The sequence below is a fragment of the Bombina bombina genome, chromosome 5, assembly GCF_027579735.1.
Source record: "Bombina bombina isolate aBomBom1 chromosome 5, aBomBom1.pri, whole genome shotgun sequence".
NCBI classification, from domain to species: domain Eukaryota; kingdom Metazoa; phylum Chordata; class Amphibia; order Anura; family Bombinatoridae; genus Bombina; species Bombina bombina.
The window spans coordinates 724964237-724973662 of NC_069503.1; the positions used below are offsets into that span (position 1 = coordinate 724964237).

At 38.2% G+C, this 9426-nt stretch overlaps 1 long non-coding RNA gene across 1 annotated transcript in view; it reads right to left on the reverse strand.

Annotated features, from left to right (window-relative positions):
- Positions 1–5751, reverse strand: part of LOC128659492 (uncharacterized) — a 7876-nt gene extending 2125 nt beyond the window's left edge. The window contains exon 1 of the long non-coding RNA XR_008402405.1: positions 5719–5751. This is a non-coding gene — a long non-coding RNA (uncharacterized LOC128659492). The remainder of the gene's footprint in view (positions 1–5718) is intronic.
- Between the last annotated feature and the right edge of the window lie 3675 nt (positions 5752–9426).

Consider the following 9426-nt stretch of genomic DNA (forward strand, 5'->3'; position numbering starts at 1 on the left):
AAATTAAAAAAAAAGTAAAATTTTTCACAATTTTAGGTTTCTCACTGAAATCATTTACAAACAGCTTGTGCAATTATGGCACAAATGGTTGTAAATGCTTCTCTGGGATCCCCTTTGTTGAGAAATAGCAGACATACATGGCTTTGGCGTTGCTTTTTGGTAATTAGAAGGCCGCTAAATGCCGCTGTGCATCACATGTGTATTATGGCTAGCAGTGAAGGGGTTAATTAGGTAGCATGTAGGGAGCTTGCAGGGTTAATTTTAGCTTTAGTGTAGAGATCAGCCTCCCACCTGACACATTACACCCCCTGATCCCTCCCAAACAGCTCTCTTCCCTCCCCCACCCCACAATTGTCCCCGCCATGTTAAGTACTGGCAGAAAGTCTGCCAGTACTAAAAAAAAAAAGCTATCCTTGATAAAAAATAAATTAAAAAAAAAGGCATATTTACATATGCTGCTCTGGAGGATCCCCCCTTAGCCCCCAACCTCCCTGATACCCCCCAAACAACTCTTTACCCATCCCCCTCTAACTTATTAGTAGCCATCTTTGGTACTGGCAGCTGTCTGCCAGTACCCAGTTTATAGTAAAATATGTTTTTATTATTTTTTTTAAATAATTTTCTGTAGTGTAGCTTGCCCCCCCCCAAAAGACCAACCCACCACCCCTCCCAGATCTCTTAGATCGACATATATGTAATTATATTTGGCAATCACTGCCACTTTTCTCCCATCACTTTTCTGTAGTGTAGCGGTTCCCACCCGCTTCCTACCCCCGCGCGCGCACCCTCGTGCACGCGCGCACCCGGCGTTCCCGCCCACGATCCCGCCCCCTCCACATGATACGGCCCATCGATGGCCGCCCACCCGCCTCCCAGACTGGCTCCTACCCACCAACGAAACCGGCCATCGATGTCCGGTACAGAGAGGGCCACAGAGTGGCTCTCTCTGCATCGGATGGCCAAGGGGGGTTATTGCAGGATGCCTCGATGTTGAGGCATCACTGCAATAACCGGAAAGCAGCTGGAAGCGAGCAGGATCGCTTCCAGCTGCTTTCCAGACCAAGGACGTACGCCACACGTCCTCGGTCATTAACTGTATTTTTTTTGAGGACGTGTGGCGTACGTCCTTGGTCGTTAAGGGGTTAAAGGGACATGAAACCCACATTTTTTCTTTCATGATTTAGAAAGAGAATGCAATTGTAAACATCTTTCTAATTTACTTCTATTATCTCATTTGTTTTATTCTCTTGATATTCTTTGCTGAAAAGCATATCTAGATATGCTTAGTAGCTGCTGATTGGTTGCTGCACATAGAAGCCTCGTGTGATTGGCTCACCCATATGCATTGCTTTTTCTTTAACTAAGGATATCTAAAAAATAAAACAAAATAAATAATAGAAGTAAATTGTAATGTTTAAATTTGTATTCTCTATCTGAATCATGAAAGAAATATTTTGGGTTTAGTGGCCCTTTAAGGTAAAATAGATGATTATTAAAACCAAAAGATAATTATGTAATCTTATGCAAGTAATGTCATGAAATTTATAATCTCATCAAATGAGTACATAGAAGCCTAAATAGATTTACAGATTTTAAATATTTATACAGTTAAAAGTTTGTTTCAGTTAATTTGTTTTTCTTAGACAAAATGCAATGTTAAAAGTCTCTCTTTACTGGACTAAATAAAATTATTTTTTTTAAACAGTAAGGGCTAGATCACAAGCCATGAGTAAACTTAAAGGGGCAGCAAATGGCAGGAAAAAAAGACTTTTTTTATTTTCTTTTTTAAATGCCTAATTTTTCTCTATAAAAAGATACCCCTATTGTGAAGAGTCTTCTTCAGCGCATCTGCTTTTTCAAACAGTGTGTCACAGGCTCACTCACTGTCTAATCACAGCGAGCCCAATCATGCCATTGAATTACATGTACCGCACTCAGTAAAGCTTTTTTTTTTTTTTTTAAAGCAGCTATACTGAAGAGGACTGTTTCACAGTAGAGATACGTTTCTATTTTTTTTTAAAAAGGCTATCCTCAACTTACACTTTTTTCTAGCAGTTACTATCTACCTTTAAGCTTGTGCTGTAGTAAACTTACCATCTCCATAGACTTGAAAAGAGTCAGTAAATTTACTATAGCATGAATCAAGTTTACTCATGACTCATGGCCTAGCCCTAAATTATTATAAACCCCCAGCTGAGTAATGGTAACCCTAGACCACTGGTTTTAAAACCTGTCGTCAGACCTCCCTAAAAGGCCACTTTTTGTGGATATCTGAACTGGAGCACAGGTGAAATAATCAGCTGATTAGTAAACATGGTTACTTTACCAGCTCTCACCCAAGGTAATCCTGAAAATCTGGCCTATTGGGGAGGCCTGGGGACAGGTTTGAAAACCACTGCCCTAGATCAAAATAAATGGCAACTGATATTAAAGGGACTGTTAACAAGGATTATTTTTTAGGGAAAAGGATTTTTAATCTCAGTTTCTTGCTGCAAGTCTTTTAATTTACGTTAAAGATTTTGATAGGCATCACATTAGAAACTTTTCAAAAAGTAAATTAAAACATTTGCAGCAAGAAAATTAGATTAAAATAACTAATTACCTAAAAATATTAACTATATTTTTTAATGCATGTTAAATAAAACACCCTAACAGCTCACTTGCATATGAATAATACTATTGCAATTTAGGGCCAAATTAAACAAGCAAGGGTTACATTATTAACCAGTCAGCATCTACATAGCAGGGCATAGTTATTCTTAACTGCACAAATACTGTAACCCACACCAAAAACAACACAAAATATTAACCCCTGCCAGGCTTCTGAACATCAAATCAATTCATAAATAACAGCTCCCACCCTTCTAGTACTGCTATATATCAGAAAGTCACAAGCAGATGCAGTTTGTTTGCTAATGTCTGTATATTTCATACACTTAACAGTAAAATCTCTCATATACAGTGATAGATTTTCTAAAAGAGTTTTCTAATGTCTGTATATTACAAAAATGCTCATTTTCAAACAGAAAAATAAAGATGCACATTTCAATTGTATTTGGATTATCCCTTTAACATTTAAAACTAGTTGTGTTTGTATGTTCTGTGTAATGCAGTAGCAGATGGCTTAAAGGGACACTGTACCCAAAAATGTTTTTTCGTGATTCAGATAGAGCATGCAATTTTAAGCAACTTTCTAATTTACTCCTATTATCAAATGTTCTTTATTCTCTTGGTATCTTTATTTGAAATGCAAGAATGTAAGTTTAGATGCCGGCCCATTTTTGGTGAACAACCTAGGTTGTCCTTGCTGATTGGTGGATAAATTCATCCACCAATCAAAAACTGCTGTCCGGAGTGCTGAACCAAGAAAAAAGCTTAGATGCCTTCTTTTTCATATAAAGATAGCAAGAGAACGAAGAAAAATTGATAATAGGAGTAAATTAGAAAGTTACTTAAAATTGCATGCTCTAACTGAATCACGAAAGAACATTTTTGGGTACAGTGTCCCTTTAACCCCTTAACGACCGAGGACGTGCAGGGTACGTCCTCAAAAAAAAGGCAGTTAATGCCTGAGAACGTACCCTGCACGTCCTCGGTGTGGAAAGCAGCTGGAAGCGATCCTGCTCGCTTCCAGCTGCTTTCCGGTTATTGCAGTGATGCCTCGATATGGAGGCATCCTGCAATAACCCCCCTTGGCCATCCGATGCAGAGAGAGCCACTCTGTGGCCCTCTCTGCACCGGACATCGGTGGCCGGTATCGTTGGTGGGTGGGAGCAAGTCTGGGAGGCGGGTGGGCGGCCATCGATGTGCCCAGTGGAGTGGAGGGGGGCGGGATCGGGGGCGGGAGGGGCGGGAGCGCGCACGGGAGCGCGCGCGTGCACGGGGGGCGGCGGGCGGGCGCGTGCACGGGGCGGGAGCGGGAGGGAACCGCTACACTACAGAAAAATCAAGTACTTGAATTAACTTTTTTGAAAGCTGTAAATAACAGCTAAAAGATGTGGAAGGGGTGGGGGGTTGATCTTGGGGGGGGGGGGGAAGCTACACTGCAGAAAAGGGTTTTTATTTAAAAAAAAAGGCACATTATTCACTAAACTGGGTACTGGCAGACAGCTGCCAGTACCCAAGATGGCGCCCATTAAGGCAGAGGGGGAGGGTTAGAGAGCTCTTTGGTGGGGGATCAGTAAGGCTGGGGGCTAAGGGGGGATCCTACACAGCAGCATATGTAAATATGCTAAAAAATTTTTAAAAAAACCCCAAATATAGCTTTTATTTTAGTACTGGCAGAGTTTCTGCCAGTACTTAAGATGGCCGGGACAATTGGGGGGTGGGGGAGGGAAGAGAGCTGTTTGGGAGAGATCAGGGGGTCTCATGTTTCAGGTGGGAGGCTGAGCTCTACACTAAAGCTAAAATTAACCCTGCAAGCTCCCTACAAGCTACATAATTAACCCCTTCACTGCTAGCCATAATACACGTGTGAAATGCAGCGGCATTTGGCGGCCTTCTAATTACCAAAAAGCAACGCCAAAGCCATATATGTCTGCTATTTCTGAACAAAGGGGATCCCAGAGAAGCATTTACAACCATTTGTGCCATAATTGCACAAGCTGTTTGTAAATGATTTCAGTGAGAAACCTAAAATTGTGAAAAATTTAATGTTTTTTTTAATTTGATCGCGTTTGGCGGTGAAATGGTGGCATGAAATATACCAAAATGGGCCTAGATCAATACTTGGGGTTGTCTACTACACTACACTAAATCTAAAATTAACCCTAGAAGCTCCCTACATGCTCCATAATTAACCCCTTCACTGCTGGGCATAATATACGTGTAGTGCGCAGTGGCATTTAGCAGCCTTCTAATTACTAAAAAGCAACGCCAAAGCCATATATGTCTGCTATTTCTGAACAAAGGGGATCCCAGAGAAGAATTTACAACCATTTAAGCCATAATTGCACAAGCTGTTTGTAAATAATTTCAGTGAGAAACCAAAAGTTTGTGAAAAAATTTGTAAAAAAGTGAACGATTTTTTGTATTTAATCGCATTTGGCGGTGAAATGGTGGCATGAAATATACCAAAATGGGCCTAGATCAATACTTTGGGATGTCTACTAAAAAAATATATATACATGTCAAGGGATATTCAGAGATTCCTGAAAGATATCAGTGTTCTAATGTAACTAGCGCTAATTTTGAAAAATAATGGTTTGGAAATAGCAAAGTGCTACTTGTATTTATGGCCCTATAACTTACAAAAAAAGCAAAGAAGATGTAAACATTGGGTATTTCTAAACTCAGGACAAAATTTAGAAACTATTTAGCATGGTTGTTTTTTGGTGGTTGTAGATGTGTAACAGATTTTGGGGGTCAAAGTTAGAAAAAGTGTGTTTTTTTCAATTTTTTCCTCATATTTTATAATTTTTTTTATAGTAAATTATAAGATATGATGAAAATAATGGTATCTTTAGAAAGTCCATTTAATGGCGAGAAAAACGGTATATAATATGTGTGGGTACAGTAAATGAGTAAGATGAAAATTACAGCTAAACACAAACACCGCAAAAATGTAAAAATAGCCTTGGTCCCAAACGGACAGAAAATGGAAAAGTGCTGTGGTCATTAAGGGGTTAATAATGCTGCTAAATAAATCATACACAACATGTGTGTGTGCAGCTAGTGAGATTCTCTGGTTTATATATCTAATCTAATGGCTGATCTTACCTGATTGCACAATGCACATGGCTTGTGTCTGCAGCACACAGAAAGTTCATGGTAGTGAGACAGTGAGTGCAGTCAAAGTCAAATGCCGCAGCGCCCTCTGTGGTGGTAAGACCACACTGCACACAATATTATATACTAAACATAGTCTGATGTAAATTAATTTAATTTATTCCAGAACACAACAAATATTCAATGCCTCGCTATAAAACTGTATTATTTAGCTTTAGAGTCAGAATTTAAAATACAAGTTAGCCATCTTAAAGGGACATTCCAGCAAAATGTGCATCATTGCATTTCTATTTTGAATAGAAGCATTTTTCCAATACATATTTATTAGCAAAAATGCTCTAGAAAAAATATATCACTGTTTAAAGTGAATGTAAATTTTACACTTATTCCCAATAAATATTGATTCTTATTAACTATATTATTGATACCACATTGTTATTATATTAAAATATGCCCAATATAACATGATATTTTACTTTTCAACTTAGCTCCGTTTTCAGTTGGAGCTCCTCCCATCCATTACTTCCTTTCTTTCCTTCCCTCGCATAACGTCTAGAGGGGTCCCACCCGCTCTGACGTATTACCAAAGCGCGTTCACGATCTCCCGTTTTTGTGCGCATGCATTTCAAATCAACTTCCGAATTTGCGCATGCGTTTACTCTCTACCGCCGAAATTGCGCATGCGTTGATAAACTATGGTGTACTTGCGACCACAGCAGTTTGTTTACGCATGCGCATACAAAAGACGCATGCGCATAAAGTCATAATGACGTTTTGAAAAAGGGGCTGGACGCCACGGGGTAAGACCGATCATTAGTTTATTGATGTGTCAATCAAAGTAATAAACGCGGACCAAAATGGCGGGCGGAGGGAGAGAGCAAGACAATTCAAACTAAGTATATAAATCTATAAAATAATGAGTTTTAAAAAAAAAAAAACGATGACTTAAACTTATACTAATTTTGAGAGATACAGCAGTTCGGATTGTCTACTATGAGTGACTTTACATCCACTTTAAATTTACCTTTCCTAAAAGGAGCATATAAACACTAATTTTAAAAAGTGTATCTGCGAAGAGAGCCAGCGGTTGTGTACATGACGCATGCTGAGTCATTTCCCACGCAATACCAGCTCTGAGCACATGCAGTGTACTTAAGTATGCTTCACATGCACACTGTTTATTTTGTGTACTTAAAGGGACAAACTACTCCAGAATTTGTATTGTTTTAAAAGATAGATAATCCCTTTATTACCCATTCCCCAGTTTTGCATATCCAACAGTTATAATAATACATGTTTTACCTCTGTAATTATCTTGTATCTAAGCCTCTGCTGACTGCCCCCTTATTTCAGTTCTTTTGACAGACTTGTATTTTAGCCAATCAGCACTGACTCATAAATAACTACACAGGAGTGAGCACAACGTTATCTATATGACACACATGAACAAGCAGTGTCTAACTGTAAAAAGAACTGTCAAAATGCACCGAGATAAGAGGCGGTTCAATGGTTTAGAAATTAGCATATGAGTCTACCTAGGTTTAGCTTTCAACAAAGAATACCAATTGAACAAAGCAAATTTGATGATAAAAGGAAATGGGAAAGTTGTTTAAAATTACATGCCCTATCTAGTTTTGACTAGACTGTACCTTTAAGTATGCTTTGCATGCATGCTCACAGTAAAAGTTCTCACAAAAGGCACAATAAATGACCATTTTTGGTAATAGGTTTACCTACCTTAGTTTAGTAGATGTCATTGTTTGTTTATTAATCTCATTTTCTTGCTGCATGTGTTTTCATTTCTTTTTTTTCACTTCTTGAAAGCTTCTTCTGTGATGCCGAATAAAATCTTTAACCCTCCCATTTCAGCTGTCTCTTCAGATGTGTGCACATAGGAACTTTTGGCTGCAAATAGAAGCCTTAGTATGTTGCTAGGGCACTAAGATAACAGCAGCTGTCCCTTTAATAACCAATTTTTCAATATTTAAAGGGGCAGATAACAAAAAAAACATGGTGGAAAGGATTATTTCATTAATATTAAAAAGATATGTTTTCGTCATGAATCCTCACCTTTTTAATATATTTCACAAGAATTTTAATTGAAAGCTGACTCCTGTACTATCCCTCTGTGAGGACCTTTATGCAAAGCCTGTCACTGAAGGCTATTTACATACCCCTTAAGTGTGTGCTCTGCTCTTTTGCTACCTGTTTATGAGTATTATGACTGCACATACACAGTGCTCATCACTTTACGCAGAACAGCAAGCAATAGTAGCGATTGTGCAGATCCGGATTTCTTTTTCACCAACAAGTAACTCGCGTTACGAGAGTATGAGCATTTTGAATGGGAGATTTCTGAATCACGAGAGCGAGTCCACAGCCTATACATATTGATTCAGCTTGTTAAATGTACTGCAGCTATTTGTCAGATCCAGGAGTCCAAATTATATGGGGTGGTGAGGAGAAGCATTGAACATTAGGTAGAAGCGACTTGCAGATAATAAAGTTGATTACCAGCGTAGTATTTGATTTGGACTTTGCAGTATTGATTTTCCCCCACAAAAAAAAGTGTTTTTTTATTTTATTTTTTAAATATACTAATTGGCTTTTACCCACTTTAACTCAGTAATTATTATAATGTATTACTGTCTAAACGCAGACAAGGTCTCCTGCCTTTTCTACAAACACTTATATTGTGTGTCCCATTGTTTTTTCCTTTTTTCTCTTGTTTCGATATGTACAAAAATCTGCCTAGCAGTGCTGATTGTGGCTCATCATCCCGTCTTAAAAGCACATGGGGAACGTAAAAATAAAAAATACATTTGAAGTGCACAATTTTAACACTCAGAATAATAATAATAATAATAATAGTTTGTGAAATGGGTACACAGGGTTACAGCCCAGGTCATTACATCAACACCACTAGGGGAACAGCACATTTTTTGATGTCCATTTGTTTTTATAACTTTTATTAAAGATCAATGATTCCTGGTTGTCTAATGTCTAGTGGGTGGGGATGGATGATGGATGCCCTGATGTGTCTCCAGTTTAAAGGGAAATAAAACCCAATTTTTTTCTTTCATGATTCAGATATAGCATGCGATTTAAAAAGAACTTTCCAATTTACTTCTTTTATATAATGTGTTTTGTTCTCTTGGTATCCCTTGTTGAAAAGCATACCTCGGTAGGCTCAGGAGCTGCTGATTGGTGGCTGCACAAATATGCCTCATGTAATTGGCTCACCCAATGTGTTAACTAGCTCCCAGTAATGATTGCTTTTCTTCAACAAAGGATACCAAAAGAATAAAGTAAAATAGATCATAGAAGAAAATTTGGAAAGTTTTTTAAAATTGTATTCTCTTTCTCAATCAAGAAAACATTTTTTTAGGTTTCATGTTTTATTGCTTTTACGCTTGTGTAAGATATAGACAAACAGAACAAATGGGTGTAGGTGAAATGATAAAGGTATATATTGTACAGCTGGTGGATGCTGGGCTAAGATAGCAAGATTACTACTTTTTCTATTTATTATCGTAAGGATGGTGATTACAGACAATTTACCTTGCTACCACATATTGGGCCAGATTACAAGTGGTGCGTTAAATATTTATTTTGTTCGCTCGTAAACACAACTGAAAGTAAACTTAACACGGGCAAGTTAGCGCTTGTATTACAAGTTGAAAATAAATTATTTGAACA